Source organism: Aedes aegypti, chromosome 1 (genome assembly GCF_002204515.2).
Source record: "Aedes aegypti strain LVP_AGWG chromosome 1, AaegL5.0 Primary Assembly, whole genome shotgun sequence".
Lineage (NCBI taxonomy): Eukaryota > Metazoa > Arthropoda > Insecta > Diptera > Culicidae > Aedes > Aedes aegypti.
The window spans coordinates 213223456-213246417 of record NC_035107.1 but is presented as its reverse complement, the minus strand read 5'-3'; the positions used below and the strand labels follow the sequence as shown (position 1 = coordinate 213246417).

General features: G+C 36.0%; 1 protein-coding gene across 4 annotated transcripts in view; it reads left to right on the top strand.

Annotated features, from left to right (window-relative positions):
- Positions 1-22962, top strand: part of LOC23687627 (GIGYF family protein CG11148) — a 160368-nt gene that overhangs the window by 29911 nt on the left and 107495 nt on the right. The gene's annotated exons all lie outside the window — the stretch shown is intronic.

Genomic DNA, 22962 nt, shown 5'->3' with positions numbered 1-22962 from the left:
AGATTTTTGAATTAGGTTGACTTCCAATATTTTTCTAGCAAACAGAATACTTTCCAAGAATAACCTGGAGATGTCGATCTGTCGATCTAGAGTATCATGGACACCACGGGCATCTTCGGTATAATTGGTGGACATGGAAACAAGAAGCCTTAGCGTTTAGAAATAAATCAGGTTTCTCCATGGGATACAGTTTTGAAAGGTTCAGCATGGATAAAGATCTACTTATCTACTTTAGTACTGTTTTCTATCATTTCTTATTATTCTTCTAATCAAAATTTAGAACCTTAAACTACACCTACAATTGTGTGGTTTATGATTGCCATCTCCTGTTCACACCACGCTTAAATTTTCTATCAGGTAAATGTCATTTGATCAAACGTTGCATTAGGACCGACGCGTAACTTTGATTTTATCTGTTCTTCGATACTGAAAATTGTGGTAGAAATAAATTATTTTAACTATTACCTACTCAGTAGATGCGCAATTGTTGTGAAATACACGAATTTCTATACGTAGAACTGATTATTATTAGGGAATCGACACTGTTCCTAAAAATGAATAATGCGACCGAGTAAGTTTGTAGTCTACATCTACAAATCTCATAGCATGAAAACCTTTCAAAATACATTGTCAAATGTTATTTTTGCAATTTCTCATTGCAATATGCTGTGTTTCATCACGCCAATCTGTCAAGAAACGGCAGTGCGGGAATATCCATTACGCAACTGAAATCAGTGCTGTAATGATTCATTACGCAACGCTTTCTCATTATGCAACTGTTTTGAGTTGCGTAATGAATCATAACACAACAATTTTTTCAGAAATTGAACAAAAAAAAGGTGAATGCATTCCAATATAATTTCTGATACCCTTAAGTGGTCTTCTACGAAATTGCAAAAAATGTTGTACGTAACTCGTTGCAGAACTCGATTTTCAAAGCACTTGTCGTAATTATCCTACTCGGCAAGCCTCGTAGGATAAATTTACGACTCGTGTTGTAAAAATCATCATTCTGCAACTTGTTCCGTAAACTACTATTTGTTTTAAAGAGAAACTGCTCTACACAGAATACCTGAAAAAAAGGTATTGAGAATGCTACGAAGGGTAGTTTTTAACTCGTTCCAAGTTGAGGAAACGACAATTTCCGCCCTAGTCCACTGAGTTTTACGTGTGTCCATTGTCTAATGTTAGGCACACCCCCTGTCCAAAAGAAAACGATTGTAAAGTTCAATCTTATGTTAAAAACTTGTTTCCAGTATTCAACTTAAAAAAATCAATAGGTAATGAACAACTTCATGGAAAATCCTTAGAATTTTCCAAAAACATAAACTCCTGCAAAACATCTTCCATGCCAGCGACTATCATCCATCGAAAAATTAAAATATTTTTTTTTTCAAAGTTTTCGGTCAAGAATCTCCCAAAAACCAATTAAAACCTATAACCTGTATGGTCCTCTACCCATTCCAACATTCCAAGAGACGTAGCATTGGCTCTTGGCGCCCTTGGTATTTGCTCGCCTTACCAGTCATTTTAAGTATTAGAATGCAAAGAATGTTAGGGTTTTATAACAGCTGTACTCAATTAACGGTGAAATTTCTTTACAGAACTAGGATTTTCGGTGTGAGAGTTCAGTCGATAATTCAGTGAAGTTGTTTTTAACGAGTTTGGCTGTTACGCAACATTTTTTTTTAAAGTTTGATTCAAAGATTTTCTTCAAAGCTTCATCGGTTTTGAATGTTTTTCCACTTTTCTTCAACTTCTTCTTCATTATCGCCCAAAACTGTTCTATCGGACGAAACTCTGATCTTCGGGATCACATGAACGCCCTTCACTTCGTACCAATCCATTACAGGCTTGGCGTAATGGCACGAAGCGAGAATCGGTCAGAACAGTGTGGGACAACGGTGAGTGCGGAGGAAGGGCAGCAAGTGCTTCTGCAAGCATTTTTCTCGATAAATCTGCCCGTTTATGGTGCCGGTTGTAACGAACGGCTTGCTGTACCGTTCACACGCGCAGATAGCCTTCTACAACAGGTACTTCTTTGCGAATTCGTCCATCTTTCTCTTCCGGAACTTTTCCGAAACCTTCATGCGGGATGTACCGACAAAAAACTCGAGGCCGAGGTTTTTTTTAGTGTCCGCCGTCGTCCATGACGAGACAGCCTGGCTTGACCAGCCACTCAAGGTACAGCTTCCGCGCACGCAATTTGGCCACCGTGTTTTGCTTCTCAGTCCGGTTTGGCGCCTTCCTAACCTTAAAAACACGTAGCCCAGCCTGCTTCATGGTCTGCTAGACGAACCACTTCGACGAATTGACCTTTTTGGCCACGTCTCGGGTGGAAAGGTTCAGGTTATTCTTACAGTACTGTCTTGTATTCCGCGCCTTCTCTGGGTATTCCGTTTTCGGTTTTCAGTCGCCTCCAGTGCACTGCTCGATGGTCTTCGTTTGCTGGAACATCGTCACAACACTGGACACTGTAATGGTGGATTCCAAGCCTTTTGCCGATCCATCTGTGCGACTGACCTGGTAGTTAGTAGATTGCTAATAAGATTTTAAAGCGATTCTATAGGAAATTCTTGGCTGATTTTTCTAAGTATTTTCTACTGAAATGCTTGACAAATTCATTAAGACTTCTGTTTCGCACATTTCTGGAATCACTAATATGATTCTGGGAAAGAAATGGTCAAGCAATTTTCTACAGTGAGCTCCATTTGAATTTCTTTTCAACTGCGAAAAATGCTTTTCTTGACCATTTCTTGCAAGAAATTTCCCGCGCATCGAGATAGGCGTTTACTGTTCTATTAAAGTGCATACTTTCCATTAAGGTGAAGATGAATCGAAGCCAAACCTCAAATTTCCAAGAGCACAAATCTGGAGAACCGAACACCCGTTTGAGCTGAAAACTTAATCGATTAGTCACCACCAGCGAGTGACCAATCGATTAAGTTTCCAGCTTAAACGGATGTTTGGTTCTCCAGATCCGTGCTCTTGAAAATTTGAGGTTTGGCTTCCATTCATCTTCACCTTAAGGTCAAAACATATATATAGCTTCATAGGACTCGTTAGATCCAAAAAAGTTTTGCAAGATCCAACATTTTCCCCAGGAACCAGCCATAGGCCATGTTGAACGTAAAATTCCGAAGACATTCTGAGAAGGAAATAATCGGGATCTGCACACATTCTCTAGATTATATTGTCGGGGGACCTGTCGTCTCCGCATGTAGCGAGCATGCCATGTCTCCCAACAATGAAATGCGGGCATTCGAACAGGACATGCTCCGCTTTTTCCTCCGCACTAGTAGAATTGGGGCACGCAGGAGATTCTGAGTACCCGAACCTATTTATTTTTTTTATTTCAATTCATGTAACGTAAGGACAGTCCTTTTTAAAATTTTATACTGTGCTGTATTTAGTTAATGATGAACAATTTTAACTTTACATCTAATTTAACTTCCTGAATTTGACTGTTTGACCTTTTCACCGCATTCGTTCGATCTCACTGAGTAGACCCTTTCTGAAGACTAAGATTAAGGAAGAAGACTTGAGTAACCTATGCTTAATTAACGCATAATTCCTCTTTTTAAACACGCATAGTTAATGGAATAAAAACAAATTACACGATATTGAACGACAATGAATATATTACTTCTAAAATTAGAATGATCTTCAATGGCAGCAATTTGCAATAGAAATCATCGGTAGGTCGAAAGTAAATCAGCACAGCAAAACTCAACTGTTGCCGAAAGCACGGTTGTCCCACAATCTTAAAAATAATGAAAATTACTGTGGTCGCAATTCTCGTTTTGACTGAATGACACATTTTTGACCCCCAAATCCCCCCCTGGTTGCGCCACTGCGTACACTAATTGTTATTCTTTTCTGCAGGAACTCTAAGCCCTTATGAAATATGTGGTTTTCAGAGTTTTCAGTTCAAAATTATAATTTATAATATATGAATGAAATCTTTTTTTTTTTTTCTTCAAAATCTACAATCTTGTCAGTAAATAATAATTTTAATGACTATCGTCATTATTGCTAGCTTGGCTTTCACTGATTTGTTGGTTATCCGTTTTAACCAAGAGATTTTACGCAACCACTGCACAGTGGTCCAGGAATCAGTTTTACGCGGAAAGATGCATTTTGAGCTTTAGAATGAAACATTAGAAGAAAACGGTCTCTACAAAGATGTTTGTATTAGTTAAGCTCTTTGTTTGATGTTATTGAAAATAAAGGTGGACCACATTTTCATTGAAATTGTGTAACAAACTTTCTTATTTGTAGAAATTATATTGTAATGCTTCAGCAAAGTTGTATACCATTTAATTTCAAGCAACTTTGCCAAAATAAGTTTTAGTCGTTTATGAACGACTTTTAGAACTTTTTTTTTATCTTTATTAACGAGATTTTTAGCCCTGGGCTAGTTCATCTCGGGATCAACTACTTTACTTCCCTTCCGAAGGAAGTCGTCACTGAAATTTTTAGTGACTATCTCGGGGATGGGATTCGATCCCTGGTCCTCGGCGTGAGAGGCGTGTGTTCTAACCACTACACCAGGTCCGTCCCCACTTTTAGAACTTAACAGAATGCAAATTTGCATGCAAAACGATTGTTGATAGCTATTTAGTTCAGAAGTTATTAAAGGTTTTGTGATAAAAATCATTTGTTTTTCGAGGCATTTTATAGGCATCTTCAGTTTTTTGATGTAATATACAATTTTATTTTGTCTTTTGAATGCCGTCCAAAGATATCTTTTATGTTTGCCCCAATCAGAGATATTCACAATTAAAGTAGGAATGTTTTTGTGAGAAAAACAACAATAACTCACAAACGGAAGGAGATAGCGAGTTTCTTCACTCACCGAATTACGCATTTTTCAAAGCTCTAAAAGTGTTTCATAGACACTTTGATGAGAGATTTGAATTGAAAACGCTAGAGCCAGATAACCAGTTTTTTTCGGACCACTCTATGTCACCGTAAAAAAAGCTCTAAGTCGGTCAATTTAAGAGATAGAAAAAACTTTTGTTGGCAAAGTTGCTTGAAATTGAATGGTTTACAACTTTGCTGAAGCATGTATAACATAATTTCTACAAAAAAGAAAGTTAGTTATGCAATTTCTATGAAAATGTGGTCCACCCTAATTTTCAATAACTCCAAACAAAGGGTTTAACTAATACAAACAATTTGTAGAAGACTGGTTTCGTCTAATGTTTCATTATAAAGCTCAAAATGCATCTTTCCGCGTAAAACTGATTCCTGGACCACTGTGCAGTGGTTGTGGAAAATCTCTTGGTTAAAACGGATAACCAACAAATCAGTGAAAGCCAAGCTAGCAATAATGACGATAGTCATTAACATTAAAAAAGTGTAAAACTGCTTTCTGAACCATAGTGCACTGTTAAGGAAATCATTTTTTTCCTCTAATCCTCTAATAAATGTAATCACAGAATCTGATGTCTACAGCAAACGGTGTACCGTAATCCGGGGTATCATTGATCAGCGGGGTAACATTGATCGGAATGACTCACCTCATCAACAGTTTGTATTATCATTTATTGATGAAACATTTTCAAATTATGAACGGTACTTCTGTTTCTTATATTCATAAGCTAATAAAAGTTAATATTTTTGTGAAAATTGCGTTTACCTTATGCGTAAATTTGTCAACTTTTCGAAATAATTATTTTAATTGTTAAGGATGACATTACCGAAGATTCATGTCTCACATGAGTTCTGCAAACAATATAAGCAAGCAAAATGTAGTTCTTACTAAAAAATGACATCGCCGAAAACGATTCCGTTGTCAAAACTTTTATAAGTATGCTCAATTAGGCAACATTACTGAATTACTGTTAGCAATGTAAAATTCCCATAGGACATTGCCTACCTTTAGGCGTATTCCGCGGTTCGAGGTGTTTTTAATTTTAAAATAACTCAAAAAGTAAATGACTTGTAAGCGTTTGGTCTTCATATTCGGCTTCAGGGGCCATGATTTAAGTAAGTAACGATATTTTCAGTATTACCGAACGTTGTTTATATAGGTGATCAATGTTACCCCATATCAACTAAATCAAAAAATCGCCTAAAACATTGTTTTTAACATGCTTAAATCTTTCAATAAACAAAATACAGTATATAGTCTCTAGCTATGGGTGGCAGTACTTGTTATAAAAATATAAAACCTGCAACATTTGCATTTTCAAACGAAATATTGAAGAAACATTCAGAAAAATGATCAATGTTACCCCGGATTACGGTAATTAATATTAGTTAGTATCAATTCTGGAGAACTTCTTTGTATGATCATCTCTGCAATTCTTAATATCCTTATTACGTGGCTCTTGGGCCTCTTCGGATAACTGACCAATAAGGATTAAGAAAGAAATAACTTCGCTTCCATGTATAAGCATGTAGTGTACGGAGTGTTGAGCAAATTTGTCCACAACATCGATGTTACTGAATCGATTGATGCTGAATTGATTCACCGATTTAATCGAATCCTTTGCATCGATATTTTTAAATTGATTCGAAATGAAATTTATGAAGTTTGGAATATTACAAATTAACTGCTTTGGGTGTCACTCATACAAACCAATAAGCAATTGAACAGTTTGAAATGCAAACTTTCCGATTTTTTCGCATTAAAACATATTTACCACACTTATGAAGAAGCAAACCACAGTTCCCTTGACAGTACAGTGTCCTGTAGGATATTTTGTCTGATTGTCTGTGATAAATCCATCTGAACAGATTATTCCGTTCTGTTGTTACTTACATTCTTCATTCGATTGCATAAGATTCGATACAGAGCTGTCAGATATTCAAGACAAGTCAGTATAGGGTATTGTGCAAATTATGCATATAAGTAATCATTTGTTCAGACTTTATTTTGACCGTCAGGCTAAAGCAGGCTAAAAGTGACTGTCCCTACGTTTCATAGTATTAGTTTCAAACCATTGTATGTGGAAATTTCAGACTGCGGAAATATGCACAACCTAATGATTTGTAGGTGCAAAACTTTATATAAAACCTTCAACATTTCGAAAAGTATGAGAGATAAAAATATGCTCTCTTCGAGAAAGTTATGCGTTTTTGCAAGTAACAAATAACACTAGAACAATTGAAAATTGTACAAAACGATCCAACCAAGTTATGATGAAAAATGCTATTTAGGAGCGTTCCATGAAAAACTCCACAAATGTACATGAAAATCAAAAGATAGGCATACAGTGTCTTCAGCAAAATTGTTTCTTTCAATTTTCAAGATCAAGAAGATGTTAAGATGATTCAAGATGTCAAGATCCAATCCAAAAAGATTCTCGACCGACTAGATTCGAACATGTACCTTTAAAATGGTGAATAACAGCACGTTTACCGCTACCGTCTGACGAGGCTACTTTTGATTCCAGGGGCTACTTTGGACACTCACCTTTTGTATTTATTAGCAGCGTAAATATTAATCTGAGCAATTTTGTGTCTTCAGCACTTTTATTAACCAATATATTCTCTACCACTAGGCATGATTTTTTCTTGGAACAACATCAACAATAACAGGATAAACAAGAAAACATTTCAAAAAAGCCCGAATAAATATTCACAAGGTATAAAACATTGGCTATACAAACATTGTTTGAATTTTACCCATGTCTTGGAAACTTATTAGGAGCATCACAAAACTATCGAATCGTCATGTTTAATGAAAATCTTGTGATTTGTTTTGCTTAAAATTGTTGTTTTATTAAAATAATTGATCAAAGGTCTTATTTTTGCGACTTTTATTTTATTATAATGTTTTGGTTTGTGTATTTTACAACATAAAAAAATAAAATAAATGTTTGTAAAAGTGAACACATATATTTCAACACGTACCAATGTCAAATTCACAACATAATCTCTAAAAAACTATTTTTCGCCATATTTTACATGAATTTGTAGTACAGAACAGTTGTATCCTCCAAATGCCTAAATTAAACTACTCTTAAGCCAGCTCTAAACTGCTAAGAAACTAAAAGCATATTATAAAAGCAAACTTACTTCTTTACGATCTTGCTAAACTTTACTTCATAGATTGCGTTTTTAATGAAAATTACTTACTGGTATCAAATTAGTTACCGGTATTAATGTGATCCTTCCACATATCGTTCATATAACAGTAAGAATAGAAAAAAAAGTTTTTGTACATAACTCATTTATCATCGTAGTATCTAGTAGTTACGTCGTTCGTTTATGTCAACTTGAAAATCGAGCATTCGTAACTGATAGTTCCATTTAAGAGGAAGTTGAAAATTTAAGTTTCATACTGCAAACTGAGAATAGTGAATGGCATGTTTCGCTGAAATTTGTTATTTATAATTGATTCTAGCTTTGCAATTTTCTACATTAAGTTTATCAATGAAAAACGTTCCATAACATCACAGTGGACGACAATCTATTGAATCAGTTTGAAAGTTATAAGGAAAAATTATTTCATTAGCAAATTGTAAAAATGTCCTAAGTAGCCCCTTTTTTGTCTTGAAGGACACACTTTTTTCGCTATTCAAGCATTTTTGTTATTTCTTGATTGATTTGCCTCATATTTTGCACATTTGTTACGTACATATACAACTTAAATATAGGCAAAAATTATCAACATCTATCGATAATTCTAAGAGTTACAAATCCTCAAAGTTAAAGAATGTGGAAATAATGTCAAAAGAAGCCCCGTTTGACGGTACGGCTATTTCAATTCTTACCCTTTGGAATTCAGTCCAGATCATGTCCAGATCGACAAACCTACAGGCATTAGAGTCCGCGGCTACAAAGCAAAGCCATGCTGAAGGTGTCTGGGTTCGATTCCCGGTCGGTACCCCCGTTGGTTTGACCACATTTAATCTGAAAACTTTTTAATTTGTACCTCGCTAATTTGCACATCGTTCAGATTAAAAATCAAGAAATCAAGAATCAAGAAACTGGAGAAATAGTTGGTAAATTTTTCTGATCTTCTTATTTTAAGTTTTTTTTTGCGAGTGCACAAAGCCAAAATAAAAAGTTCACTGTTGTTGTTTTCAGTTCAAAATTTTAAAAACCGTGCAAAAAAGTAACACCATTTCTCGACGTTTCATACAAAAATAAGGTTTTGGTGGAAAAAAATGTATGGAAAATTTTTTTGCACGGCCGTGTAAAAAAAATCCGTGCAAAAACACCTGGACACCTGGACAGCGTTTGGCACGATCATATAATATTACAGGTCATCCAACTTATTTTGAAATTGCATCTCCAAAGATCTAAAAGTTCAACAACAGTTTTTTTAACATTAAACCTTCCATAACTTCTGTTGGAGCAAAACTTTAGTTTGTAGGCATAATATAGTATGATATACGGTATTTTTGTGTTAAAAATTCGTCAATTACAGTGGGTACACTACTATGGGTCACCTAATATTGTGGGTCATTTTCATTAGAATTAAATGTGAAATAGAGTGACTAATAATCGTGACTAGGGGACCCATGATAGTGTGGGCAGTTTTCTTATTTCACCCTTAAGGACATTATAAAGCAAGGCCAGAAATGGCGTCTAACATGGCACCTATCGCACTTCCCCTCCTTTCCACCCCTCTTGCCATACATTTGGTTTGGACAAAAATATGCAAACTTGTGAATCGAAGTTTACGGTTCTTACCTTTAGATTGTGATGCGAAACTGCTATAGCTGGCACACATGGCTATATTCTACTCACTGAAACTAAATTTATTGCACAATTGTAGTCAGGAGACGTAGCTCGTGCATTTTTCAAACCATGTACATTTTCCGTTTCTTTCAGCTTCTTTCTCCATTCTTGTCGGCATCAATTTAGCAGCAAAGTTCTCACTGCATTTTTACGCATAATTTTAACGTAAAAATCAATACAAATGTAATCACTTCAACCGCGCACATCTAAATTTTCTATAACTTTGATTAAAATACCGAAAAAACCTTGCAAATCGCGTTGAACTGGCTTTATTTTTCCAATTCCAATTTCACTTTACGGAGAGTAAACACTCGCGACGGTGACTATAAGCAGTCATGTTGTGTGGTAGTATTAGTGACTTTTTCAGCAGTGGGGCCGGAATTGTTTCTAAATAATTTATACAAATCACACATTTTTTCCGTATTTCCGAGACTTTGTGCTTCAAAAATTAAAACAATGTGAAGAATGATTTTTTTCCATTTCAATATATAGGAATAAATCCGGATAAAAATCAAGTTTGAATAACTTTCAAATAATTGAGAACATTCAGTATGAGCTTACCGCAACACTGCCATTTAGCTAGCTAATCAAAACAAACTTTGACAGTTTGTTCTTATGGTGGTATCTGTAACATGATTCTTGTTCTAACAAATACAATCACTATATGGGAAAAAGTTTACTTTACCAACACTCATGCATTTTTTATGTGGCTTCCTTTTATAATGTCCTTAAAAATAAGTGAAGGAAGCAAAGAAAGATCTTAGTAGATAAATGTAAAGTTGCTCATTACTCAAAAAACTCTGGATTATGATTCAGGCTGTATTTCAATAAGTAAATTAGACTAGAACCTATCAGATAAACCACCTATTTGTTTTTCCTACATTCATTTGTGCAATCAATTAGTATAACCTACTGAATATAAGAATGCAATAAGAAATTAGCTTTTTCGCCTTCACATCAAAGAAAGCTTTAGGATTCACATTTGTTTTCTGGTAGTGGTGCTTGCCAGATGTAAACAAAGGCTGCCCATTCACCAATACAAACGTGACAAGATTTTCATCACATTTGGTGCCTCTGCTATATAGCCGACGACAGAAGACCCAACATGTGATGATGACGATAATGACACTGACAAGTGGTCGTATGCACCGCTGGACCATCCTGTGTGTTAGTTTCGACCTTTTTTCCAACCAACATATATTTGCGACGTGAATAGCGCATAAACTAATCATAGAGGCACCGTTAGGTGAGAAGCTGAATCAATGAAAAGTGCAGCTTGCGATGGTGAATGAACACATTCAAAGACGATGACGTAGATTCGGGCGGAAGAGTCGAAGTATAAGGCACATGATACACGCAATGTCGCCGCGCTAGACGTTTGGAGCTTAGGCCCTGCTAAATGTACGCCGACAGTCTAAAACCACCACACGGTGATTCATTATCGCGCATCGACATCACACGACAACTGCTCGGCTGACTGTTCCACGTCCACGTTTTTCCTTACGTTTTATAGTCTCTATACCGACAAACAGTGTCTCCGATGATGAGTCTTGTGTAATAAAGTTAGGGAATACCTACATACAGTCATAACGATTGCGCAAAAACTTCTCTGGTGTCGTACACCCGACCGATGGTGATGACTACTACCCCATGCCATGTGGTCGTTATGCTCTTCAGGCACGGTGCTCTCTTCTACTCTCCTCGATTTTCTTTTGCTCCTGAATTGAGTTTGTTTCTCCTAGCATTTTATTGCTAATGCGTAATGGTTATTTTTGAGAGAGTGCCACCTTTATCGAAAAGCAATTTACTGCACATTGTTGCTAGTATTGCGGGTTTTCCCAAATTGGGTAAAAATAACGAAAATTACATAGAATTTTATTCTATCAAACCTTTAATTATACTCTTTTACTGCATTGACACGCCAGACATAACTCATTTTTAAAACCTTGAGGGAAATGACTGCTTACAACTTTTTGATTCTAAAACCGTCTCAAGGAATTCTGAAGGAAACTTTTTTGCAAATAATGGAGAAATATCCCGCTCATTTCTTGGATAAATATCTCAATGAATTAGGAAAGAACTTTTTAACAGTTCTTTCATTAATACAGTATTGCAAAAACATTTGCAACTTTTTTGATTTTCCATACAAAATGAGCAACTTTGGTAAGCTGTATCTCAGTTATTTATAGACCGATTTAAATGAAATTTTGGCAGAACATCAGACATAACTTGAGTTTTAACATATATTTTTGAGAGATTATTTCAATCACAGGTTCAAAAGCAGTAACGGTTTGACTAAAGTGATTTTTTTTGACGATTTTTTATAAATGACATAACTAAACATTTTGAAGGAATAGCTTCATGGTATCTTGAGCAAAGTTGTAGATTTTAACGAGATAAACAAGCTTGCTCAGAACAGCTTTTGTGTAGGGCTGTCAGATTTTAAAATAAATAGTTTTGAATTTTTCGTCGAAATTTACACTTTAGTTAAACCGTTATAACTTATAAACTCGTGATTGGAAAAAAATAATCAAAAATATATGTTAAAATTCAAGTTATATCTGATGTTTTGTGAAAATTTCATTCAAATCGGTCCTTGAATAACTGAGATCTAGCTTGCCAAAGTTGGTCATTTTGTATGGAAAATCGATAAAGTTGCAAATGTTTTGTCCAATACTGGATATCGCTGGAACATATGAAACTCGATTCAACTCAGATTCTCCTTCGGAATTTCTGACCAAATTACGTTCGGATTCTGGGAATGCAGTCACCCCACAGTTATAAATCATCTAATGGTCATTTTCAGAATAAAATATGATTAAAAACCATGGTGATTCTGTACAGTACCAAATTATCTCTCTGGCACTGCAGAATAGAGTTGTTTACGAGAATACACCTCAAAATTCGCAAAGAATCCTTAATTGACTAATATTATGCATCAGAATACTATAACAGCAATTTATTTGCAAGGTAAACAAATTGTGTCTTAGTGAAAGCATACGTTTTGACGTTTCTTATGGAGTCGTCTTATCTTTGATTCATAACTGTGGTATGGGTTTAAATGCCCCACAGATATGAACCAACGCTTCTAGAAATAAATACCATCCAGCGATGAACGATTATCTTTCGCTCTAGAAGCAATTTCCTGTGATTTTTCGAAAACCCTGGTAAGGAACCAGAGAAAATCGTCACCGTCAAGATGCTCACCAGATTGTTAACCACTGCTAGTACTGCATTTGGTCCCTTGGTACTGCAAAAGGTACTCAAATAACAAGTTAGATTCTAACTGGTTTTATTCAATTTTATGATAGTTTTATCGTAGATTTGCATATTCTCAAAGATGGTTAAAAGGAAAAAGATGATCGACTCTTTATTTTGCCATACATTTTGCAGACGACACGCTATTCAAGTAACACTACTGCCATCTGTTGTGTGAAAAGCGCGTAAACATTATTTTCGACTAAATGAAAATCATCGTGCAACTACAAAACGATGATGAATCAAAACAAACACGCTTTAAAAAAAATACACAGAAATGAGTACAACTCACATCAAATCAGGCTCTTCTGGACCAACACAAAATTGGTGGAATTTTTACACATACTACACACTTAAAATAAATCGTAGTATCCTGTGAAATAAATCACCGAAATTGAACTGTAAACAGTAAAAATACAGATTTTCCTGTGAAATCTACTATTCTACCGACAAAATCCGTGAAATTACCGGAGAAAATCGGTGAAATCTACTATTTTACCGGAAAAAATCCGTGAAACAAACCATTTTACTGTAACCCTGTGAAATACTAACGAACAGTTCGGTAAAAGCATTATTTTCACCGAACTTCTGTGAAATCGTGTGACAGCCGCTCTGGCAGGCATAAGCTTCCTTTTGTTTCAGTTTTTGCACACCACTTACAACCAGTGTAAGCTGGCTTAGTGGTAGCAAGCCTGCTTCCTGATCGGCAGGTCGGGAGTTCGATTCCCGGTTGAGCCATTTTCTTGTTTTTCTTTATGATTGTGTTCATCGATTTTACAGATTGTTCGGTGATTTTTCACCGAACCTTCAGCTGTTGAGATTACGGTGAAATTTCACCGTAATCCGTAATTTTTTTAAGTGTGTAAAAAAATATTCCTGTGCTGTTTTTTTTCTTTTTTTCTTGCATTTTATGGCATTTATAAATGATTGACAATATCGAACATCCCCGATTGAGCTGTGTAGCTTTTCTTAAGCGTGAATGTCACAAACGAACACTTCAACATCTGGTGGTCACTAGGAGAACGTTACATATTAGTTAGCTTTTGACTCACCAGAGCGGCGCTATTCGTGTCTCCTAGAAAAGACAGGAGTCGGTTATCTTTTTCCTTCTAATCATCTTTGATATTCTTCTAGATTTTATAGTGATTTTTACCCAGTACAAAAGATCTTGAACCGTTTTTGGTTTTCAACACTTCTTCAAGAACACTTCAGATGCATCACATAAAACTTCGTTTTCAATAAGAACAAGTGACCTTGGCAACAGTTTTATGAAACTCTCGTACTTATCTGTAAGAACGCGCTCGTGAGTGAGAGTAAGAACTCTTCGCCGAGAACATAATTAATTTCTTCCTCATCAATCAACGCACTTCTTCTTCTTTCTGGCGTCACGTCCCAACTGAGACAAAGCCTGCTTCTCATGAGCACTCATGAGTTCTTATGAGCACTTCCACAGTTATTAACTGAGAGCTTTCTATGTCAATTGACCATTTTTGCATGTGTATATCGTGTGGCAGGTACGAAGATACTCTATGCCCTGGGATGTCGAGAAAATTTCCAATCCGAGAAGATCCTCGACTGGTGGGATTTGAACCTCAGCTTGGTCTTGCAGAATAGCTGTGTGTTTACCGCTAATATGTACAATATCGTAGTATTAGAGCGGTTCAAAATTTAAAAAAAAAATCGAAAATGCATTCTTCCATATTTTCCTTTACATTCTTACTTTCACTATGGGATGACAAGTTTGTACGTACATTACAATACTGACGTGTTTGGAACGTTTTTCTAAATTTATCCATAGTAATTTCCATATAAACTTACACTGTCTTTGGGCCACCTTTAAATCACCACCTAGACAGCTGAAAATTTCATAGAACATATTTTTAAGGTAAGGATGGTAAGGAAGATGTGGGAGAATGGATTGTCGAAGATTTTTTAATTTTTAATCTCCCTATTGTAGTATTTTTAATCCTATCGTTTAGGGGGGGGGGGGGGGGGCTTGCGTGGATTTTTGATATGTTCTTGAAGGAAGTCGTTGTTGAACTCATGGCGCATAACTTACTAGTAACGCAAACAACCAGTTCCAGTGGTCTTCCTCCTCTTGGCCCTGATATGGTCGGTGTTCAGACAGACCGGACTAGATGATATTTTGGCGTTCTAAGGATACGTTAAAAAATCCATCAATTCTGATTTTTCCGATGTCATTTTGTTACAGATGCGTTATCAAATAGGTAAGTTCCGTTCTTACATAAAAAAATAATACAAAAATTTAGACATTTGGAATGACTGGCGTACCTTTTTCTGAAACAATGAAAAAGCACTTGGTTCAGTCTGTCTGAACATCGACCATATAGGAGCGGAACCGGACCACTGGACATCTCCTTGCAAGGTGGACTTCTGGATGTGATTAAATGTCCGATTGCTTTCACTGCTCAACGTCTGGGTAAATACTTACTTACCTTTGTAGCTTTAAATTACATGCCGTAACAAAATCTAACATGAACACTTTTCTACAAAACCGAAAAGTGTAAGTAAACAAACGTCAAAATGCGCTTCTCTTGAATAAAACGAACTTATCTTATCACGTTGATTAAGTAGATCAGTTTGTCTACATCAAGATCGCCTTAAGGCTAAGAACTCTCAAGTGATTCTTGTTGCACTTGCTCGAGTTCAGCAAAATTTATTATGAGTCTTTGACAGTGTTGTGTAAAATATGAGGCAAAACGAAACAATAGTACTTTAAGAAAAAAAGAGGTTACTCTGGACACTCTTAGAAATCAAAACAAAATGCTTATAAAATGATTTTTTTTCTTATAATTTTATAAGCGTAAACCATTTGAGAAACGATTGAATTGGGAAACCATGTATCCTGCATTTGTTTGACCCTACAAATGACCATTTTCGGGTCCCCAGCATGCCTCAAATTTACGTTTAAGTGGTTAATTTGTTTCTAAACATCTGTGCCTAACTTATGTGATCGCATTTTAGTGAACTATTATTTGTGTTCTCTACTTTTACAGAATTGAAACGGTTTCGTATCCAACAAACCTATAGCCGGTTTTATCTCGTTAGGCAGAATGCCATTAGGCCGAATGCCGTTAGGCCGAAAGGGTCGTTAGGCCAAAAATGGCAGATACAGATATGTTCCGTTTTTATCAACACGATCGGCTATTTTCAGTTGACAAAAAATAATTTTCTTAGACATTTTTTTTTTTACAAATCTGAATAGAAAATGGCAGGTGTAACATGAAAGTGCACATTTTCATCAGATACATGCATAGTATTGATGTTCAGAAGCTTCGTTCGTAATGGAATTGGATTGCCGTCTCCAACCAATAAGTATGATTTTGCGATAAATCCTTAATAGTTATAATTTCACTTTTGATAAAAATGTCAATAGATTTATTATGGAATTTTTAAAACGTTAATCACATGAATGTACTATGCATTATGAGAATGGTCATATTTGTAAAAATGGCGAACGCGAAAGTGTGTCAAGCTGATCATTATATTTTTGTAAAGAAAAATTCAAGAATTCTCGAAAACTTATTCAAATAGTCTTAAGTCAGAAAAGTGAACAAACTTACTTTATCGATCCTACGTGTTTTCCAGTTGAAATTCTACACGGAGTTGTGTTTGATCCCTCGACCTTGACGCTTGCTCCTGCGGGGGCCGGCGATGAGGGCAGGATCAAACATGTCACGCGTCGGTCGAGTGAAAGTGAAAAAGTGGCGTGATCATTTAGTTGTGTTTGATCCTTCGACCTTGACGCTTGCTCCTACGGGGCCGGCGATGAGGGTAGGATCAAACATGTCGCGCATCGGTTGAGTGAAAGTGAAAAAGTGGTGTGATCGCTTAGTTGTGTTTGATCCTTCGACCTTGACGCTTGCTCCTACGGGGCCGGCGATGAGGGCAGGATCAAACATGTCGCGCATCGGTCGAGTGAAAGTGAAAAAGTGGTGTGATCGCTTAGTTGTGTTTGATCCTTCGACCTTGACGCTTGCTCCTGCGGGGGCCGGCGATGAGGGCAGGATCAAACATGTCGCGCGTCGGTCGAGTGAAAGTGAAAAAGTGGCGTGATCATTTAGTTGTGTTTGATCCTTCGACCTTGACGCTTGCTCCTGCGTGGGCCGGCGATGAGGGCAGGATCAAACATGTCGCGCGTCGGTCGAGTGAAAGTGAAAAAGTGGCGTGATCGCTTAGTTGTGTTTGATCCTTCGACCTTGACGCTTGCTCCTGCGGGGGCCGGCGATGAGGGCAGGATCAAACATGTCGAGTAAAGTGAAAAAGTGCCGCGTTCGATAAGTTCTTTTTGATCTTTCGACGTTGACGCTTGCTCCTTGGCAGTGCGTCAAGAAAGCCCGAATAGTCGTCAGTTGTTTTCCCTCTCGGGTCGCGCGCCTATTTTCTCTGTGTGTTTTTATATAGCCGAGCAAACGAGTGAAGCTGAAAGTGGATTGTTGCTGCTCAAGGATGACGGATCAATTGGTGAGCTCGTTTCATGCTACTATATCTAATCTATAAAATATGTATGATTGCACCTTTAATTTTCAACAAACTATGAAAGGTTCGTCACTGTGAGTGTCGACATAAACTCTGATTCAAAAATTATTTACGTCCAATTTTTTTTTTCTCAAAACATCTTTTTCCTTTTACTTTTATTTTTGTAATTAGAAAAAAACTTTGAATGGTTCGACACTACGAGTGTAGACTTGCGAAAGGTTCACTTTATTCAACAAACTTTGATAAGTTCGTCACCTCAAGTGTCGGCATAATTTTTCCCTACATAGATATTGTTCACACCAAATGAAAATATTTTATTTACATATAAGCATATTTATAGCTCACAAATAATTATTTATCATGGTCTAATCACTTATCAAAGTGAATCCTGTGACCCAACGATCCTTCCCATTAACAAACATCCCTCCCAGTAACCTTTGTGGAGATGCAGAGGCAAACACGGTCTCCAAATAGCAAAGGTTACACACTAACATTCCTTCCCCCAATCCCACCTGACTGCAAGGACGTGGCCGGCGCCGTTATTGACCATGTATAAAAAGAGGCACTGAATTATGCACACTGAAGAAGATTATGGCCAATCCCAGCCGATCTTCTAGTTGATTCTTTGTGCATTTTCACTGACCTCGGTCAATCACGGAATAGCAACCATTGATATGTGTAGTCAGTCTAAGCTAAGCTAAGCTAAGCTAAGCCTACGTGTTTTCCAGTTGAAATTCTACACGTTCCGCTCTTACCTAACTAGATTTTTCACTTTTAGAACGTTTAATTCCGGATTTACAAAACGGCGTAAGTAAGAATTTAAACTTGCGCAACCCAACTGCTACTTTCACCGCTCCGTTGTATGGAGAGACAAAGTGACCTCACCACGAATCAAAACAAAACACTACTTGAGCCGTTCTTACACTGATAGAAAAACGTCGAAAGTAACTGAATTAAACGGCTTATCGTTTTATTTATAACTAGTGGTCCCGGCAAACTTCGTCTTGCCATCAAGTAGGCTGTTGAAAAACGCCATGCAAGTCCCGTGTAGAAAATGACAGATTCGTTTTCTCCCATTTTCTCACTATCCCGATGACTTTCCCAAACTTTTTCTTCGCACAAACACGTCGGAGCTCTGGACGAATTCAACAGTGAAAGAATCATGTAAGTTCAGTCACCCGTTCTCAAGCCATTTCGTGACATACGAACACCATTCCCATGGGGGAAATAATAGAAACTTCCTAGTTTTTTAACGCTAGTTTTTTTTGTAGTCATACGAGGATACTCTATGCCCAGGGAAGTTGAAAACTTCCAAACTAAAAACATTTTCGCCTGGCCGGAATTTGAAACTCCTACTCAACGAGAAATACCTTAGTTGATAATACAGCGGAACATTTTTTTTTGCTTCTCAATGTACAGCTTTTCACTTTATTTGATGCCAATGAATCTATTTCAGTTTTCAAAAATGTCGTCGCACATCTGGTTTTTTATACATTAGCTGTTGAATTTGCGTTATTTATCGATATCATCCAAATTTACAACATATATGAGTTTTTGAATGCTAATTTATTGCGAATCAATGAACTTTGTAACTTATTGCATGGAAAAATGTTCAATGGATTGCCGAGTTTTGTTGATTTTCGTCCTCTCCCCCTTAGAACAGGACTTTTGCTATAATCTGTGAAATTCTAGCATGTTTGAGTCAAAATAGATAACATATAGAGAAAGGGGTGGTAAAATGAACACCTCAAGGAAATAATTTTGTTTCTGATGGATATGAACAATGAACAACATCAAATATAGGGATGTTGTCTGAAGCAGCGATACGAATTCAGACTAAAATAGCTAAATTTTCACATATTTTTATCGTTAGCAAAAAACGATTACCTGCACAATGTGAATAAAATCTCGCATAACTTATAATTTCGACCTAAAAGCCATTGGTAATCGAGTGCGAAGAACGTTGTTTACAAGCAAAAGGATGAATCAACATAAAAATTATCACCACTGGGTGATAGTACCATATTGTCATACAACGAGTATATCCGTTCGTTTGTTCAGTATCAGTAAACTACACATTCGGTTACCAATGGCTTTTAGGGCGAGATCATAAATTAAGCGTGAAATGAACAGCTGTTGGTGGTAAAATGGACATCATACAAAATATTAAAGCTAAATCTGTTTCAATTTTTAAACGTGGTTTTCCAAAATTTTAGTTCCTCCTTATAAACCCGAACACTATGTTTTATGCTATAAACTTTTCAAACGTGGTAAACATTCATTGGAATTTGTTTGTCCTTCGTAAGAGGCACGGTGTTCATTTTTTACACCACTTGCCCTAATGAAAGTTATTTGTCCAAAATATGACGGAGTCGTTCAGAGGCGCGTCCACGTTCAGAACCATGGGTAGGACAAACGTTGTAGAATTTTTGGTGCACAGTGAGGCTAAAATAAAATTTATCCCTGTACTGAAAATTTAAAGTTACTATATTTGAGGGGTTCAAACGGTATAAGTGACATTTTGGCCGGTTTTTAGATGAGTGGAAGCAATTCTACAATGCATATAAATTACTGAATAAACGTAGAATAAAGTAGATTTTCATGACTAGGTTTATGTCCATGACACCCCTTTGCTTCTACCCCCCTCATTTTCATCTCTAAGATCTAAGGTTTTGTTGAGAATTCCTCATTATATTACGACAAGCATTACTGTATGATTTTTTCTAGGAATCAGAAATTCTTTCAGATATTTGCCCAAATGTACAGATATTGCTCAGGAATTTTCTAAAGGAGTTCATTTAGTGATTATTCTCCGAAGAATTTCTCCACGATTTTTTGTAAGAAATTTCTTCAAGTATTTTTTTTAGGATAGCTTTCCTTTTACCTAGAGAATTCAACCTGGATTTTCCTAAAGAGAACTACAATAATGGAATTTTTCCAAAGATTGTTTCAGAAATCATCCGAATTTCTCCAAAAATTCTTTGAGTAATTTTTCAGTAAAGTCCTAACTCCTCCAAGTTTTTATCTAGTGATTCATCCATCGACTTTCCTGGGACATCCTCCAAAATTTCCGGTCAATACGTCTTCTGAAGTTAAATCAATAACTTCTTCAGCAATTTTTAGGAATTTCCTTTAAAATTGTCTTTTAGAATTTATATAAGATTTCAACTACGGATTTCTCTTAAGATACCTTCTGCAATTTCTTCAGAAAACCGAATTTCCTTCAAAAATTCTTTGAGTTTTTCTCAAGTCGCCTTGATTTTTTTTTCAGGAATTCTTCCAAGAAATGCCTAGGATTTGTTTTCTGAAAATAAATCCGTGAGATATTGCTAAATAAAATCCTAGAGTAATTTCTGATAAAACTTGAGTAAGTATTGAAATCACCTTTAATGAAAGAAGATGTCTGAAAACTCCTGGACTCTTGAGAAAATTTCATAACATTTTCTAGATAATTTTCTGAGGTAATCGTAAAAAAATCAGCCGTATCTCGAGATAGCATTCCGCAGGATTTTCTAAAGAAATTTCTCGAAATATATTGAATAGAATCTCTATTAAAATTTGTGTAGCAATAATCGGAGGAATTACTGAAAAATTGCTGTAGTAAATTGGAAACATTAAATAAACTTTTGAAGATCGCTTGGATTTTTTTTTGAAAACCTTCTTAAAACCTTGGATGAAATGCTGGAAAAAAATACTAGAAAAAATAAAAGAAGATATGTTACACGAACTCCACAAGGAATTTTCGATTTCTGGAAGGGAACGTAAATGAATTCTTGAAAAAAATCCACATGAATAGGCGGAGGAACACTTGCAGGGTTTCTTAAAAAAGATATCTTCCAAGGAATATTCTTCATTTTTATATCCTTGATAAATCAATTTTATAGAACAAATTTGACAAAAATAAGACGAATTGCTTGTCTTTACAGCAAATGAAGTTGTTTTAATTTCCTCATATTTCTGGATAACAAATGGGTAAACAGCAAAAAAAAAATGGATCTTTTATTTGCAAAGAAGTGACCCAGCTATTCTCAATTTTTTAGGAGTAACTGAAGATGCTTGAAAAATGTTTTAATGCGCTGAAAATCAATCAACTACTGCGATGGAATTTCTTCAACAATAAAATAAAAAATAAAATAAAAAAATAGTCATAACCTGCTTTAAATATTTTCATGACTGATGTTACAGCAACATCACACTCGTGATGTGTATAATACGATGAGACTGGTATTAAATTAATACATTACTTCATCCAAAGATTTTTCAATAATCTTTTGATAATTCTCTTTAGATGTTCCAGAAACATCCCTAGAATTGCTTCGCGGAATTTCCACGGCAATTTGTCCCAGAACATATACAGGGTTGACTGTATATATTTTTAAGGAGTCATCTATTGAATCATTCAGAAAAGTCATAGAGGATTGCTGCATTTGGTTTTTTTAATTGTTTGAAGAAATTTATTGTTATTACAGTAAGCTGGCCAGGATTTTCTCTATAAATATTCTCACTCGTTCTTCTCACCATCCAGAAATTTTGGAGGTCATGTACCGACCATGTCACGCTTTACTAGGCATAAGAATATTGTTGAAAACCTTATCGTGTATTCAATCCTCAACAGAGTTCCTCAGTGTTTTTTAAGCTTTCTGCTGATCTTGTTTTAATTTTTGTTTTTGTTGAATCGTGGGTAGGACAATCCTTTGACTGTCCTACCCAGGTATTTTTATGCGTAGTACATGTCCTACCTGTCCTACCCACTTCCCGCGCCACTGGAGTCGATAGTCTTTTTAAATACGAAATAATAAACTATTAAATAAATCTTTTTAAATACGAAATAAACTTTATCTTGTACTATGCGCCGTTGCCCAATCATTTATGACTTTCGAGGTACTTGAGCAAAATAAAAGTGCCGAGAAAAGTGTTCTATAATCTGTCAAACTTGAGTAACGAATTTAGTACTAGAACAGATACCCAGTTTTAGCTTCATTACAACGTTTTTATATAGTCTCTGGTCTAAAGGTAACCGCTTCTACTTCCATGGCAGAATATTTTGAATTCATTCCCTTATATCAGAGAGTCTGATCGAATTCGTATATAACATTTACATCGAACATTCTTTGATGCCATGTTTTGTAAGAAAAAAGGGGGATATCGGCAGCTCTATACGTAATTAATTTATTTTAAATACGTTTTTAAATCAATCAATTGCAATCTCCAGCTTCGCTAGGACATGGCCAAGACAACTCTCGGCTGTTGAAGGATGTGTTAATCTTGTCTAAAGCAGCCCGAGCTTGAACACCCTGTTTGGATAGCGGTCGAGAATGAGGCCCCTGATTGAATGGTATATGTAGGACTTGACACCTACGATAAATGTGCTCAACACTAACAAAATGTCGAAAATTCAACCCTGCGGCATTTGAAAAATATTTGGCTTGCTTCAAAATAATTCTTTAGTTTATATTCTAAACATGTTATTATTTTTTTCTTAAATGTTGATAGAAACGGAAT